Source organism: Pristiophorus japonicus, unplaced genomic scaffold (genome assembly GCF_044704955.1).
Source record: "Pristiophorus japonicus isolate sPriJap1 unplaced genomic scaffold, sPriJap1.hap1 HAP1_SCAFFOLD_75, whole genome shotgun sequence".
Classification (NCBI taxonomy): Eukaryota; Metazoa; Chordata; class Chondrichthyes; family Pristiophoridae; genus Pristiophorus; species Pristiophorus japonicus.
In genome coordinates, this window is record NW_027254666.1 from 3,186,040 (window position 1) to 3,203,727 (window position 17,688).

A 17,688-nucleotide genomic window follows, 5' to 3' on the forward strand; every position below is an offset into this window, starting at 1 on the left:
TGGACAAACCTCAGGAGACCAATTGATGTTGTTTAATTTGAATCTATGTTCTTCCTTCTGTAATGTGGTTGTACGTTGGCTACATGCTGGTGAATATAATGCAATTGAAATGAAATGTAACTGTGCTGAAATGCAATTGTAGGGATGGAACCCCCTCCAAGCTGGGAGGGTGTAAACGTAAAAAGTTTGTACCTGTAAAGGGAAAAGTGTGTATCTGTGGTGATGTTGCACAAGTGTAATGCATATTTTGGTTATTAGTTTAGTTAATTTACAGGGAAGGTTATTTCTTGAGAGCCAGGAACTTTGCTCACCTGTAAGATGATACCATAAATGACATGGTATCACAGGGGGGGAATGTAGAATTTACCAATATTTCGCAAAGATGCCTGGTACCTTTCCCCTGCAGAGGAGAAGAATTCCTTTCTGGGCTTTTAAAATGAGTTTAAAGGGGCAGACGACGCCTGCAGGGGATAAAAGGGAATGCATTCATCGAGACACCCCCCGCCCCCCACAGTGTTTGGACTCATAGGAAAGAGAATTCAAAATGGACCTAAATTTCAGAAGCCTGAGATCCCTGAAACATCTATGGGAAGGAGCAGATCAATTTTAAGATACTACAACATTTTGGCTGCAAAAAAGAGTTACTGAGTACAGAAGGTGGGGCTAAACTCTGTGAAGCAAATTCATGTATTAAGGATACCAGACTGTCTGGGGGGAACTATTCACCCCATAAGAGATAATCGAATTACCCAATCAAGCACAATAGAAATCATGGTCAGGAAACTGGACAATCCTCAAACAATGCAAAACCAGTGATAGCACATTCTCACACCCTAATCGAGTTACTGCCGACAAAGGAGACATTTGAAAATCAATGGACAGAACAGTTTAAACAGAGCCTAAGAGATTTGATGGGAGATAACAAAGCCTTTTTTGGGGGATATATCTATCCCCCAGTTTTACAAGGAAAAACTAACAGAACACAGACTGGAACTCGCACTGACTCGAACAAGGACACAGACTGGAACACAGACACAAACACAAGCAGCCTGCTTCCTCTGCAGTGAAGAAATGGAACAGTGAAGGAAACTACCAGAACTCATCAAGAACTGACCGAGCACGAGGCCCACGAAACGGAAGGTTGTCAGCAAACAAATTGACAATCACTCTACAATCTACTTCTGAACGACCCAACGGGGCAGAAATTACCAAAAGGGACTAACTAAAACTATTCCTAACCAAAGAAAGTGGGTACTTACCCCATACATCCAAAACGTAACTTAGCGTATCAACGGACGCACCCCAACCGAAGACTACGCAGTTCGAAGTCCTCTCCTCTGTCCGGGGTACGGCTCGCCTAGAAGGCCAAGTGCAGCGAACCCTGAAACCACGAATCACCGGCAACTGTCTAAAGGGATTGGTGAGCATAGCCCCTGAACCCTAAGAGCTATAACTTAGTTAGTTGGGGTAATTGGGAGGGGGGAGGCTGGGATAACTTGTGTAAATGTATCTGCATTCTCCTCTTTACTCCATTTACAGTTTAAGCTATATTTTTTTCCCCACAGGCTGTAATTTGACAATTTATTCAATGTGTTGTACCCCTCAGTGTGTATTGGTCTGTGTGTGTTATTAAAGGTGTGCCTTTTACTTCTTTTTAAACACAATAAAGCCATGCCTTCTTCCTACCTTGAAACCGATTGTCTGTCCAAGTCTTTCACAGTCCCTTCATAATTCCAGTGTCGAGAACCAAGGGTCAGCGAGCGATTCGGAACCACTCATATAAGGTCAGAAGGGCAAGCTGACCCCCTGAAAACCATCCCTTACACTGCCGGCCACAACTCCTTCATAACCGATCTTATTCCTCTCACTACTTCTTTACCCATGGATTCCTCGTGAGGTTGTGGTGACCTGAAATTTCTAAAATCTTAATTTAAAACTAGAACTCTTAAACATTCTTAAACTCAGATCGTGTTATTATATACATCTGCCACCCGTCTCCGACTGGCCAAGTTAATCCCTGTTCTTCTCCTTCCCTTATTCAGCCTCTGGTTTGCCTGTGTGGCCGGCGGTAAGGCGGTCTGTACCACAGGACCCAGAGTGTTCTGACTGGAGGTGTGCCTGAGTCCCACATTATCGGGGGAATGGCCCCTCTGGGGCAACAACACACTTCCCCTTTAGGTGTGGCTGCTGAGTTCATTTCATTAACTGAGGATTCTGCACAGCCGGGGGCTGTAGGCTGGGGACTCTCAGTTAGTGGCTGGTCCACCACGACCTCTCCTGTGAGTCCCTCACCGCCGAAGGCTGCCGGCTGGGGATCCCTGTCCGTAGACTGATCCCTGATCTTGGGTATTCTCGAACGGATGGCCAACCTCCCGGGGCTGACCCACTGAAACTGGGCACTGGTGACCACGGTGTCTCCGGGAAGCGAGCCGGGACAGCTTTGTCAGGAATCTGTTTGAACATCTTAAACAGATTCACTGGCAGGCTGCTAACAACATGGGCAATGAACTCAGCACTTTAGCTTGAGTGTTCAGGACAGAACGCGCCCCTGAGCATGTATGAGGAAAAAGCTCCTGAAAATATTCTCGGCCAGGGAGCTTTCGCTTGTGAGGTGAACGTGTTAAGCGCGACACTGCGGAAACATCTCCACTTTCAGCACCAGGTCAGACAGAAATGTGAAGCGAGCAGGTGGACTGCAGAATCCCACTTTTAAGGAGTTGGTCGTGGTGTCAAACAAAGAGTTTCACTAAATGATTAAAAATAAGAAATGTCAAAGTCGAACATGCATCTCCAGAGGAGACTGCGATATGAACACAGCACCTTAAACAACTCCGCCACCCTGAGTATTCAATGCTAGATGTGGCCACCTGCAGATTGATTTTGAACTTTTGTGTCCTGACACATGAAATAAATGAGGGCAGCAGGCGTATCTCTGCCTGACACCGGGGAAACAGTGAGACAGATCTTGGAGCAAGGGTCTGGTTATTGCCAAACAGCAAAGAAAATATTTTCTGGAAGAACAATGTTGAAAATAATTGCAACCCCAACATGATTAGAACACACAACCTTTCAATTTGGAGTCAGGCATGCTACCATTGCCTGACAAGGTCCACACATGAAGTCTGAGATGTTCGGCGATATGAAGGTTTCACAATACAAGGGGCTTTAAAATCCCCGCCCATTCCCACCAGGTGTCAGAAGCAGCGCTCACCTGCCAGTCACCGTATGTTTTTTTCTTAAACTTTTGTATTGTTTTCACGGGAAAGCATCATTAATTAACCCCTCACCTTCTTTTGCACAATGAAAGAAATGCTAACTGAGGGAGAGTCGATACTTCAATCATTTGTCCTGTGCTTTGGGGAGCGGGCAGTGAAGTGGACCTGAGTCCATGATTGCATCGGCCATGATCGTATTAAATGTCGGAGCAGGCTCGAGGGGCGTATGGTTGACTACTGCTCCTATTTCTTATCTTCTTATGTTCTTATGCATGTTGACCCATTTTACTCACTGTATTTTAGGAGTCTGGTTCAAAATCTTCATTGCTGATGACACCAGGAATCTGGGGCAACTTTTGTCAAATTTAACAGCACCGGTTATTCCGACCGTGCACAGAAAATAGAATCCTATGGTGCTCCTTTTCAGATTCAATGCAGCAGGATTTCAAATAAAGTAAAATAATTTTACAGTGAAAAGATTTAGAAGTGTTACTTGTATTTGTGTCTTTAATTAAACTTTTTGGCGTCTGACTCCCGTTCATGCCTCTGCTGAATAAGAAAGGAGGGTTTGACGTTGACCAGACTGCACTGCCCCTGATATTTGTGAGCTCATCCTTTATATTCAGTGGTTTCTCGCCCTTTGATGGGCTGCAGTGTGGCGGATATCACGTTGGCCTCACACGCGAAAGGTCCCCGGTGGATCCGTTTTCTCTCACTCAAAGTTATCTATTTATTGGTTAAATAAAGAGCAATTCAGGATTAAGGGAGCCCTTTTGCCAGGAGAATAAATAGCAAATAAAAACAGCAGTTTCTGCAAATCTCAGCAAATCAGGCAGCATTTGCCAGGAGACTCAACTCGCCTCCAATTGTTCCCATTTGGCAAGTTTAAACAAAATGTTTCTGCCTGGGATCGAACCAGGGACCTTTTGCGTGTAAAGCAAACATGATAACCACTACACTACAGGAACCACTGGTACAGCAGCCCCAACAGAGGGGAGTTGACCAGTGAGCTCCCTCTGCTGATCGGGAATGAGGAGGCTCACCTGAAACAACTTCTGTCCCACATTGCAAGTTCTCAATCCTTCTCCTCCACTGCCCTTTACAGAAATGTCACGGATCACCCAGCCACCGTGTTCACTTCCACATCCTCACAGTGGGGCCACAGAGGCTCCTACCGTCTCCCCGCGATCAGTGAACTCACCCAGTTTGTATAATTAAACCCGGAACACGTGCCCGGCAAAGGGCAGGAGAAGGCAGATAGTCTGTAAGCTCGGTCTATCACAGAAAGTATTGGTATTCATGGTGCTTACAGCAATTATTAATCGTCTCACAGACCTCAATTATTTTTATGCGATGAATTGATCGAGTATCGTTACCACGTCAGTGCGGCAGATCTTAACCCCTCGACCACCAGGGAACAGTTATGATAGATGTTGATATATTTATATAAGAACCTGAATATCAACGGCTAGCTACCTTGACCTCATGGCGAACAGCAGTGCATCTAACTTTGAGTGAAGTAAATTGTTCCACAATGAAACCCATTTCATCTTTTGTTCACTTTTAAACGCTAGAAACTGAGACAGGGGGAATAAATAGAGAAATAAAAGCACAGGGATATAGACAAGAGGAAGAGAGAAGGGGAAAGATACTGTCCCCACCCAGAACTAATGCAGAATCCCCTCTGCTGCGCTCGGGGTGGCCACCCACAGCCTGGATACACTAACGGGAGAACACCAGCGGCAGGTCGGGGCCATAAAAGGAACGGCGAGCGGCCCTGGGAGCAGCTTGGAGGTCCCGGGAGACTGCTCCAGGGAGCAGCGCGAGCTGGTGCAGGAGGGTGGCGGCAGCGAAGTGTGATGTCATCAAGGTCCAGGTCAGTGATTGGAGCGTGGGCAGATACAGCAGGAGCGGCGAGATCGGGACAAAGGAGCGGCGAGAGACTGTGGAGGGATGTGATCGGGGCCCAGGGGAGGCATGAGTTCAGGGCCAGGGGCCCAGGGGCACAGGGGCAGCACAGACCAGCCCACACTGTGATATGTGTGCACACTGGGTCCGTGCAGCAGAGCTGGTCTCCAGTCGTCTTGTTTAACCCTTGCCACTGGACGAATACTTCGCTCTGTCAAGCCTGTGTGATGGCTGGGGTGCAACGGCCAGCACACGTTAAAAGAATCCACGCACAGGCATCTTCCACCCTTCAACATACATTTCAGGGCCTGGAATATTGAAACACCTGTGAACTCATCCTTTTTTGGCGAGGAAGCAAGTCATCCTGTCTTCGAGGGACTGCCTATGATGATGATGAACTGGATTTGCTGCAGTCCGCGGGCAGCAGGTGATGAAAGCGGGCGTGAGAGGGTGAGTGACAGGTGGGCACTGCTTCTGATGCTGTCTGACCCACGGTGGGAGTGGCCGGGGATTTTAAAGCCCTTTCATTGCACCAATGCAGGGTAAATGAAACTGTGTTTCAGGAACCTTCATGTTTCCAAACATGGACAATTTGCACTGTAGACCTCGTGGTGCAACGGTAGTGTGCCTGACTCCCGATCAGAAAGCTGTGTATTCAAATCATGTTGGGATCATTGTTCTTCAAAAGTTGCAAACTTCTTTGCTGCTTGGCAATAACCTGACACTTGCTCCAATGTTTGTTTCCCTGGTGTCAGGCACAGATATGCCAATTGCCTTCATTTACTTCATGTCACAAGACACACATGTTCAAAATTTAAATGAACTTACAGTCTGGATGGCCGAGCCGTCGAAGGTGCTGCGTTCAGTTTGCAGTCTGCTCTTAAAGCGCGGTTTCAAATCCCTTTTCTTATTTTTAGTCATTAAGCAAAACTCATTTGCTTGGCACCACGACCAGCTCCTTAAAAGTGGGATTCAGCAGTTCACCTGCTCGCTTAACATTTCTGTCTGACCGGGTGCTGAAAGTGGCGATGTTTCCGCAGTGTCGCGGTTAACACGTTCGCCTCACACGCGAAAGCTCACCGGGTGGGAATATTTTCTGGAGCTTTCTCCTCATGCATGCTCAGGGCGAGATTGTTCTCCTGTGAAAGGTCATATGATCAGAAACATGTAAGGATTAGGAGCTGGAGTAGGCCATTCGGCCCCTCGAGCCTGGTCCACCATTCAAGAAGATCCTGGCAGTTCTTCGACATCAAGTTTAAACATCTGGGGCGGAGCCAACAGGCGCCTGGCTGCAATCCGTGACAAAAACGTTTGCTTTAGCAGAAGCACAGCGAGCTCAGTTGATACAGCGTGAGATTTTTAACCTCAGATTCTCGGGTTCGAACACCAAGTTTGTTGATTACTTTTTAACTACATTTTATGTTGCTTTCACGGGAATACATCGTTAATTAACCGATGATCTTCTTTTGCACAAATAAAGAAATTCTAACTGAAGGAGATTCCATAATTGGATAATTTATCTCTGCTCTGCAAGTTAACTCTTAAACCATAAACCATTTTACACACTGCTTTCGGGGTCTGGTTCAAAATGTTCATTGCTGGTAACATCAACAGGAGACTGGGGAAACAGTGAGACTGACTTTAGAGCAAGGGTCTGGTTATTGTGAAACACCAAAGAAAATATACATTCTGGAAGAATAACATCGAAAGGAAATGAGACCCGACACCCAGAAAGAAGTGTTAAGACAGAAGATGAAATGCTGCATCCCTTTCTGCAAAAAATTTCTCTGACCGAAGCTGCACAAAACAAAAATGTTCGTTTCAAAGTCATTAAACTCCCGAATTTCCGCTTCACCAGAATCTCCTGAATCAGATGCCTCTAGTTTTGCCGACTCAATCCATGTCCCTTTGCAATGTTCTGCTTCCACCCACACTATGAAATGTGCCGCTAACTTATAGAATCATGGAATGGTTACAGCACGGAAGGCCATTCGGCCCGTCGAGCCCGTGCCGACTCTCAGCGAGTCCCACTCACCCGCCCTTTTAACGTAGCCCTGCAATTGTTTTTCCTTCAGACACTTATCCAACTCCCGTTTGAAAGATAAGATTGAGTCTGCCTCCACCACACTTTCAAATCGTGCATTCCAGATCCGAACCACTTGCTGCTAAATGGTCATCTCCTGTTGCTATGTGTAAAGTCTGGGAAACACGAGATCAATTCCTGCCACACTCACAGACTTCCTAAATATAGCACCGTATTTCTATTCTCATAAAACCAGCTCCTGAAGTGTAGGCCAGCTGTGTAGGTGAAAGCTCTGGTTATGTTCCTGACATCACTTCAATTGCAGTGTTTCCGTAGTGTAGTGGTTGTCACATTTTCTTCACCCGCGAATGATCTTTGGTTCGAAACTGGGCGGAAACATTTTGAGAACCCGTTTAATTAAATATTAGAAAAAATTGATTTATTCGTATTAATGTTTCAATATTAACAAAACACAATGTCCCACAGCCTTGTTAAATTTTCTGATATCTATGTTCAGTTCTGTATACACTCAAACTCGACACTTGAACTGAATGCTCATAAAAGTATTGGAGTGGGAACTCACTGGATAACAGCACAGCTGGCAATGTTTGCAGAATATATTCGTGACACCAAAGCACACAATGACAAGCTGGAACTGTGCGGCACAGTATCCTCGGGGAAAACAGTTGAAGTCCCTGAGAGGGCTTAAACCACCAACTTTTTGGTTAACAACCGAACACGCTAACCCATTGTGCCACAGAGACTGACACAAGTGCATATTGCAAGAAATCCCAAACCAGGGCGTCCGTCAGTTAAAGCTTCAGATTGCTCCGATCAATTGGAACTTGTCCACTCTCAGTTGCACTTTTCCCAAATAAAGGGTGGGACATTCATTGTGGATGTGTGGAAGCAGTCTGATCCCGCACACTGCAGACACTTCCATGTCACTGCCAACCAGCTCTCCCACACCGGTGTGATCTACCTTCCATCCTTCTGGTGCCTTGTCTGTGACAAAGTATTCTGATTGTCCCGAAGCCTTATTAGGTTTGAATTCCTTTTCAGCTCCTGACTGCGGATATTCCTGTGATTAAACGGGAACTAAATGGTTGCAGGGACAGTTGGATTCACCATTTCTTTGCTTGGTGAAATTTCAAAGATTGAAAGTGACGCACATCAACCCCAAACCTCGTCACCTACTCGCTAACCGCTACACGCTGCTCCCGTGAGATGGAAGCCCAGTTGCTGTTTCAAGCTTGAATGCAAGTACAAGCAGAACTCATTCAAAGAAAGTCCAAGTCCCTGAGGCACCTGATTATTTGCACCAAACTCCTTTGTAAAGAGTTGAGGTTCGTGTGGGGTGATTTGGGCACATCTTTCCCCACACTATAACACTTCAAACATAACTCAATGGCTGTAAAGCGCTTTGGGGCGTCATGAGTTCCTGAAAGGCACTGCAGAAATGCAAGTCTTCCTTTGCAAAATTTCTATGCAATTTCAAAACTCGCCGGCAAAATAATGGACTCGTCCAGGATTGGAACCCAGGACTTCTCACAAATTTCATTTAACTTCGACTCATCTAAAGTCACACCTTTAGATCAATGAACCAACTGCTTGACAATCATAACGGTAAGGTATAGCCATTATAAAAGCAAGTTTTTGTGTGTGGCTGCTCTTGATTAGAGAAGCACGTGAGACCGAATCAGTGACTTTGCTTTTTCGACCTGTCTTCTGAAGCGCCGCACGATCCCACTCCGACAGTCAATGAGCTGTTGGGACGTTAGTGTATCCAGGCTGTGGGTGGCCACCCCGAGTGCAGCAGTGGGGTTTCTGCATTAGTTCTGGGTGGGGACAGTATTTCCCCTTCTCTCTTCCTCTTGTCTGTATCCCTGTGCTTTTATTTCTCTATTTATTCCACCTGTCTCAGTTTCTAGTGTTTAAAAGGGAATAAAAGATGAAATGGGTGTCACTGTGCAACAATTTCTCTCGCTCAAAGTTAGATTCACGACCGTTGTGCCATGAGGTCTAGACAGCTTGCCGTTGACATACAGGTTCATATATAAATATATATTTTTATATTTATAAAAATTATCGAAGCTGTTCCCTGGTTGAGTGGTTAAGATCCCGAGCATTAACCCTTTCCATTCTCAATCAGTTCATCGCAGAAACATAATTGAGGTGTGTGAGAGGATTAATGATTGCTGTAATCGCCGTTAATAACCCACTACTATCTGTTACAGAATGAGCTTACACACTCTCCCGCTTCTCCTGCCCTTTGCCGGACACATGTCCCGGGTTTAATTTTACAAACTGGGCGAGTTCGCTGATCGCGGGGAGACGGTTGGAGCCTCTGTGGCCCCACTGTGAGGATGTGGAAGTGAACACGTGATATTTCTGTAAAGGGCAGCGGAGGAGAAGGATTGAGAACTTCCAGTGTGGGACAGAAGTTGTTTCAGGTGAGCCAACACATTCCTGATCCTCCTCTCTTCTTAGGTAATCCCGGAGTCGAGGATGACTTGCTTCCACATTAAAAATCAGTGGTGATCAGCACAGAGGGAGCTCACTGGTCAGCTCCCGTCTGTTGAGGTCACTGTGCCAGAGGTTTCCCGAGTGTCGTGGTTATCACGTTTGCTTTACATATGCAAAGTCACTGGTTCGATGCCGGGCGAGAACATTGTGTTGAAATTTCCAATAGGGGAACAAGCGGAGGTGAGTCTTATTTCCTGGCAAATGCTAACTGACCTGCTGAAATTTCCAGCATTTGCTGTTTTTATTTGCTCTTTATTCTCCTAGCAAAAGGAATCCCTTATTCCTTAATTGCTCTTTATTTCACCAATAAATAGATAACTTTTAGCGAGAGAAAATGGATCCACTGGGGAACTTTGGCGTGTCGGAATAACCGGTGCTGTTAAATTTGACAAAAGTTGCACCAGATTCCTAGTGTCGCCAGCGATGCGGATTTTGAACCAGACTCCTAAAACACAGTGTGTAAAATGGGATATGGTTGAACAGTTAACATGCAAAGCACAGAACAAATGATTGAAGTATCGACTGTCCCTCAGTCAGCATTTCTTTCATTGTACAAAAGAAGATGACGGGTTAATTAATGATGCTTTCCCGTGAAAACAACACAAAAGTTAAACAAAAACATACGGTGACTGGCAGGTGAGCGCTTCTTCTGATACCTGGTGGTAATGGGCAGGGATTTTAAAGCCCCTTGTATTGCGGAATCTTCATATAGACGAACATCTCACACTCCCTGTGTAGACCTTGTGGCGCAACGGTAGCGTGTCTGACTGCAGATCAGAAGGTTGTGTGTTCAAATCACGTCAAGGTCACTGCTCTTTTGGGTAATCCCGGAATTAATATTTTCTTTGCTGTTTGGCAAGAACCAGACCCTTGCTCCAAGGTCTGTCTCACTGTTTCCCCGGTGTCAGGCAGAGAAACACCTGTTGCCCTCATTTATTTCTTGTGACAAGACACAAAAGTTCAAAATCAACCTGCAGGTGGCCATATACAGCACTGGATAGTCAGGACAGCCGAGCGGTCTAAGCTGTTGTGTTCAAATTGCTCTGAAAGTGTGGGTTTGAATCCCACTTCTAGCACCTTTTATTTTTAGTCATTAAGCAAAACTCATTTGCTTGGCACAACGATCAGCTCCTAAAAAGTGGGATCCTGCAGTTCACCTGCTCGCTCATCATCTCCGTCTGACCTGGTGCTGAAGGTGGAGATGTTTCCGCAGTGTGGCCGTTCACACGTTCACCTTACTGTCATGTATCTCACACCACTCTACAGTTCTAAGTCATTTTGAACATCTCTTTCAGCCAGGTGTGGGTACCTTCAAAGGGGCTAAAGTTAAAATCTACATCACACAGGATGCCAGACCGGTCCATCACAAGGCTAGAGCTGTGCCTTATGTGATGAGGGAAAAGATTGAACACGAACTGGACCTGCGGGAAGGCATTATCTCATCCGTGGAATTTAGCGACTGGTCAAGTCCCATCATCCCCGTCATGCAGCCTGATGGATCCGTACAAATCTGTGGGGATTACAAGTCTACCATAAACAGAGTCTCCCTGCAGGACCAATACCCGCTGCCCAGAGCAGAGGACCTATTTGCCACGTTGGCTGGAGGAAAACCTTTCTCGAAACTAGATCATACATCTGCGTATATGACGCAAGAACTGACCGAAGAGTCTCAGCTACTCATCACCATCAACACACATCGAGGCCTTTTTATGTACAATCGATGCCCATTCGGCATCAGGTCGGCAGCTGCTATATTCCAGCGCAACATGGAGAGTCTGCTCAAGTCCATCCTGGGGACGGTTGTGTTTCAAGATGACATACTCATCACGGGCAGGGACACCGACTCCCATCTCCGCAATTTGCAGGAAGTACTAAGTCGATTGGATCGAGAAGGCCTAAGAGTTAAGAAATCCAAGTGTCTGTTTCTCGCGCCTGAGGTTGAATTTTTGGGCAGAAGGATTGCCGCTGATGGAATCTGCCCAACAGAATCAAAAACCGAAGCAATTTGTCTGGCACCCAGGCCCTGGAATATCTCGGAACTGCCTGCCTTTCTCGGGCTATTCAATTAGTTTGGGAACTTTATGCAGAACTTGAGGACGCTGCTGGAGCCTCTCCACATGCGACTCAGAAAGGGGTGAGATTGGTTTTGGGGGGACACCCAAGAACGCGCCTTCAATAAAGAACTCAATCTTCTATGTTCCAACAGTGTTTTAGCCTTTTTTGACCCAGGTAAAAAATTAGTTCTTACATGTGATGCGTCAGCGTACAGGGTCGGGTGCGTTTTACAGCATGTCAATGATGCGGGTAAATTACAACCCATTGCTTATGCCTCCAGGTCACTTTCGCGGGCGGCGTGCGGGTACGATATGGTTGAGAAGGAGGAGCTCGCGTGCGTGTACGGTGTCAAAAAGATGCACCAATACCTTTTCGTGGCCAAGTTCGGGTTAGAAACCAACCATAAACCCCACACGTCCCCGCTACCTGAGTGCAAGGCAATACACGCCAAAGCCTCGGCACGCATTCAGCGGTGGGCACTCATGCTGGTGTCTTACGACTACACAATAAGGCACAGACCAGGCACAGACAACTGTGCCGATGCACTTAGCAGGCTACCCCTGGCGACCACAGAAGGTTCGGACGAACAGGACTGTGAGATGGTCATGGCAATCAATGCCTTTAAATCCACAGGTTCGCCCATGATGTCGCTCCAAATCAGAGCCTGGACGAAAGATGCGTTTTAACAGGTGACTGGGCAGAGACCCGCGATGCCTGCCCCGAGGAGATCAAACCTTTCCATAGGCGCAGGCATGAACTATCACTACAGGCAGACTGCCTGATGTGGGCAGCCGAGTAGTTATGCCCTTGCGAGGCTGAGAGGCGTTTGTCCGGGAGCTCCACCGCGAGCACCCGGGGATCGTCCTAATGAAGGCCATAGCCAGATCCCACGTCTGGTGGCCTAGCATTGACGCGGACTTGGAGCTCTGCATCCGTCGGTGCACCATTTGTGCCCAACTCAGTAATGCCCCCAGGGAGGCCCCCTTAAGCCCCTGTCCCTGGCTCACAAAAACCGTGGTCGCGGGTGCATGTAGACTATGCGGGCCCATTCATGGGCAAAATGTTCCTCGTAGACGTTGATGCATTTTCAAAATGGATCGAGTTCACCATTTTAAACTCGAGCACTACATCCACCACTGTGGAGAGCCTGAGAACCATGTTTGCAATGCACGGAATTCCTGACATATTGGTCAGTGATAATGGTCCGTGCTTCACTAGCGCAGAATTTCAAGAATTTATAGTTGACCACGGCATAAATCACGTTAAGACGGCACCGTTAAAGCCGGCCTCCAATGCCAGGCGGAGCAAGCAGTGCAGATCATTAAACAAGGCATGCTCAGAATCCAAGGTCCCATGCTGCAGAGCCGCCTGTCGCGACTGCTGCTGGCATACAGATCTCGTCCACATTCGTTGACTGGGGTTCCCCCCGCGCAACTATTAATGAAATGAACCTTAAAGACCAGGCTCTCGTTAATCCTCCCAGACATGCATGAAATTGTTGAGGCTAAGCGCCGGAAGCTAACTGAGTACCATGACCTAAATTTGAGGGGGAGGTGGAATGAGATAGGGGACAAAGTGCTTGTGCTAAACTATGGCAGGGGTCCCAAATGACGTACAGGGACAGTAACAGGCAAGGAAGGAAACAGGCTACTGGTTGTACAAATGGACAATCGCCAAACCTGCCGGAGGCATGTAGACCAAGTAAAAAGTAGATTCACCAACAATACTGCAGGACGAGAGGCAGACTACAGTATGGAACTCACACCACACCTGGTGGACAGACAGAGGGAACAACATGAGGAAAGGGCAGTCTCAACAGACAGCCCAGGCGAGATACCAGCAATCACACTTAAAGAAAAACAGGCACCAAGGCAAACAACTGAACCACAACTAAGACGCTCCACGCGAGAGCGTAGACCACCTGAGAGTCTGAATCTATAAAGACAATAAGACCTTGGGGGAGTTTGATGTCATGTATCTCACACTACTGTATATAACTGTATCTTACCATGCTATACATGACTGTAACTAGATATGACCTGTAACCACAAGCATACGTTACCACCAGAGGTGCACTTGTAGGAGACACTGCATACCTGTTCCACACAGGTATATAAAGGCAGGTCTCATGCAAGTGTGGCACTTGAGAGCTGTGAAATAAAGGTGCAGGTCCAGAGTGACCTTGACTTCAGCATGTGCCTCGTCTGAGTCTGTACTGCAGGGTCAGGACCTTACACTTACAAGCGAAAGCTCACCGGGTGGGAATATTTTCTGGAGCTGTCTCCTCATGCATGTTCAGGGGCGAGTTTGTTCTCCTGTGAAAGGTTATAAGATCATAAACATGTCAGGATTCGGAGCCGGAGTAGGCCTTTCGGCCCCTCGAGCCTGGTCCGCCATTCAAGAGGATCCTGTCAGTTCCTCGACAGCAAGTTTAAACATCAGGGGCGGAGCCAACAGGCGCCTGGCTGCAATCAGCGACAAAAAGGTGCATTTGGCAGAAGCCCGGCTCGGTCAATCGGTCGAGCATGAGAATCTTAATCTTGGATTCAGGGGTGTGAGCCCCACGTTAATTGTTAAAACATGTCCCATTTTACACACTGTGCTTTAGGGATCTGATTCAAAATGTTCATTGCTGGTAACATCAACAGGAGACTGGGGAAATAGTGCAACTGACTTTAGAGCAAGGGTCTGGTTATTGTGAAACAGCAAAGGAAATATCAATTCTGGAAGAATGACATCGAAAAGAAATGTGACCCCGACACCCAGAAAGAAGTGTTAAGGCAGAAGATTAAATGCTGCATTCATCTGTGCAAAATATTCCTTTCACAAACATTTCTCTGACCAAAACTGCACAAAACAAAAATGTTCCTTTCAAATTCATTAAACTCCCGAATTTCCGCCTCACCGGAATCTCCTGAATCAGATGCTTCTTGTTTTGCCGACTCAATCCATGTCCCTTTGCAATGTTCTGCTTCCACCCACACTATGAAATGTGCCACTAACTTATAGAATCATGGAATGGTTACAGCACGGAAGGCCATTCGGCCCGTCGAGCCCGTGCCGACTCTCAGCGAGTCCCACTCCCCCGCTCTTTCCCCTGAGGCCTGCAATTGTTTTTCCTTCAGACACTTATCCAACTCCTGTTTGAAAGATAAGATTGAGTCTGCCTCCAGTACATTCCAGATCCTAACCACTCGCTGCTAAATAGCCAGCTCCTGTTCCTATGTGTAAAGTCTGGGAAACACTGGATCAATTCCTACCACACTCACAGCCTTCCTAAATATAGCACCGTCTTTCTATTCTCGTAAAACAAGCTCCTGAAGTATAGTCCAGCTGTGTAGGTTAAAGCTCTGGTTATGTTCCTAACATTACTTCAAATGCAGTGTTTCCGTAGTGTAGTGGTTGTCACATTTGCCGAACACGCGAAAAGTTCCTGGTTCAAAATTGGGTGGAAACATTTTGAAAACTTGCTCAATTAAATATTGTAAAAAATGGATTGATTCATATTCGTGGTTCAATATTAACAAAACACAATGTCCCACAACCTTGTAAAATTTTCTGATATCACTGTACAGTTCTGTATACACTGAAACTCTACACTTGAACTGAATGCTCATAAAAGTATTGGAGTGGGAACTCACTGGGTAACAGCACAGCTGGTAATGTTTGCGGAATATGTTTGTGCAGTCAAAACGCGCAATGACAAACTGGAACCGTGCAGCACCGAATCCTCAGGGAAAACAGTGTTAAAAACTTCGCTTCTGGGTGGGCTTGAACCACCAACTTTTAGGTTAATAGCCCAACGCGCTAAACCATTGCGTCACAGAGACTGACGTAAGTGCACACTGCACGACATCCAAAACCAGGGTGTCAGTCAGTTAAACCTTCAGATTGCTCCGACCGGGATGGAACTTGTCCACTCTCAGTTGTACTTTTCCCAAATAAAGGGTGGACATTCAGTGTGGATGTATGGAAGCAGTCTGGTCCCGCACACTGCAGACACTTCCATGTCACCGCCAACCAGCTCTCCCACAACCGGTGTGATCTGCCTTCCAGCCTTCCGCTGCCTTGTCTGTGACGAAGTATTCTGATTGTCCCGAAGACGGTATTCGGTTTTAATTCCTTTTCTGCTCCCGACTGCAGATATTCCTGTGAATAAACGCGAAGAAATTGCTTACAGGGTCAGTTCGATTGACCGTTTCTTTGCTTGGTGAAATTTCAAAGATTGAAAGCGACGCACATCAACCCCAGAAAATGCTGGAAACACTCAGCAGGTCGGGCAGTATCTGTGGAGGTGGGAAAGTGGGAATAATCGATGGGTTTGTTTGCGGCTTTGATCTGCTGCTGGGAAGTGAGGCAGCGCTGCAGGATGCTTTTTTTCGAGGTGTAAGCAGAGGTTTCCGTCGTGTAACGGTTATCACGTTCGCCACACATTTGAAATATCCTCGATTTGAGCACGGACAGAAACATTGTTTTGGAGAATATTTTTCTGTGGAATATATTTTTAAAAGTAGCCCCAGGTTCCTTGTATCATGATCGATGGGCATTTTAACTCACTCTCCTAAAATACAGTGTGTGTAAAATCAGATAGGGGATAAAAGTTCATCAATGATTAAAGTTCCTTAACTCATTAAAGTTCAGTTCTTGAATTTTCCATCAATTCATTTCATAAACATAATTGAAGTGTGTGAGAGAATTAATAATGGGCTTTAATCGTTAAGGACCCCATTACTTTATGTTATACACCCAGGTTACACACTCTCTTGCTTCTGAAAGAGTTGAGGTCCATGTGGGGGTGATTGGGCACATCTTTTCCCACATTACAAGTGTGTCAGGAAACCAACCATCCAAAGCCCTTTCATTAACCACAGGGGTTCCCGCAATTGTCTGGTCTCAAAGCGGTTTTAGTGCTTGTCAATATCTCTTGTCCATTTCCCGATGTTTCCCGATTCTGTCGGTCTCCCTGGCTCTCTTCAATCTGTGTGTGGCCACCTACGGATTGGATTTCAATGAATACCTGTGTTTGTGTTTTCAATAACAACAGAAAATGTTTCTTATATATTTCTTATGTTCTCTCCAAATCCTCGATATCCTTCCTAAATTGTGGAGCCCAGAACTGTAAACAGGATCCAACTGAGGCCTAAGCAGGGATTTATAAAGCTTTGGTGTAAGTTCCTCACCAGTGTAATCTATTTCACGTTATAAAGCCAAGGGTCCTGTATTCTTTTTTAATAACCTTATCAACTTGTCTACCCACCTTCAAATATTGCTGTGTGTAAATCTCTCGGTCACTTTGTTTCTGCATCCACTTTAAAACAACACCATTTTGTTGAAGTTTCCAAAGATCACCACCGTGTGTTTCCCAGACCTTACACAGAGGGACATAGGAACAGGAGGAGACCATTTAGCCCCTCGAGCCTGTTCCACTATTCAGTGAGATCATGGCTGATCTGATCTTGGCCTCAGCTCCACTTCCCTGCCATCTCCGCCTAACCCTTGACTCCCATTACGTTCAAAAATCTGTCTACCTCCACCTTAAATATATTCAATGACCGAGCCTTCACAGATCTCAGGGGTAGAAATACAAAGATTCACGCCCCTCTGAGGGAAGAAATTCCTCCTCATCCCCATTTTAAATGGGCAACCCCTTATTCTGAAACTATGTCCCCTCGTTCTAGATTCCCCCACGAGGGGAAACATCCTCTCCGCATCTACCCTGTCTAGCCCCCTCAGAATCTTACACCTTTCAAAGATATCATCTCTCACTCTGCTAATCTCCAATAGGTAGATCCCAACCTGTTCAACCATTCTTCATAAGACAACCTTGTGAACCTTCTGTGAAATGCCCCCAATGTAAGTTTATCCCTCCTGAAATGAGGAGAGCAAAACTGTACGCAGTACTCCAGGTGTGGTTTCACCTGTGCTCTGTACAGTTGTTGCAGGACTTCCGTACTTTTATAT

At 46.2% G+C, this 17,688-nt stretch overlaps 2 non-coding genes across 2 annotated transcripts; one reads left to right on the top strand and one right to left on the bottom strand.

The window, feature by feature from the left end:
* Positions 1-4,110: 4,110 nt before the first annotated feature.
* On the bottom strand, positions 4,111-4,183 carry trnav-uac (transfer RNA valine (anticodon UAC)). The gene has a single exon. It is a non-coding gene; the product is annotated as a tRNA-Val (tRNA).
* Positions 4,184-10,409: 6,226 nt separating this feature from the next.
* Positions 10,410-10,481, top strand: trnac-gca (transfer RNA cysteine (anticodon GCA)). Its single transcript has one exon. It is a non-coding gene; the product is annotated as a tRNA-Cys (tRNA).
* The last annotated feature ends 7,207 nt before the right edge of the window (positions 10,482-17,688 follow it).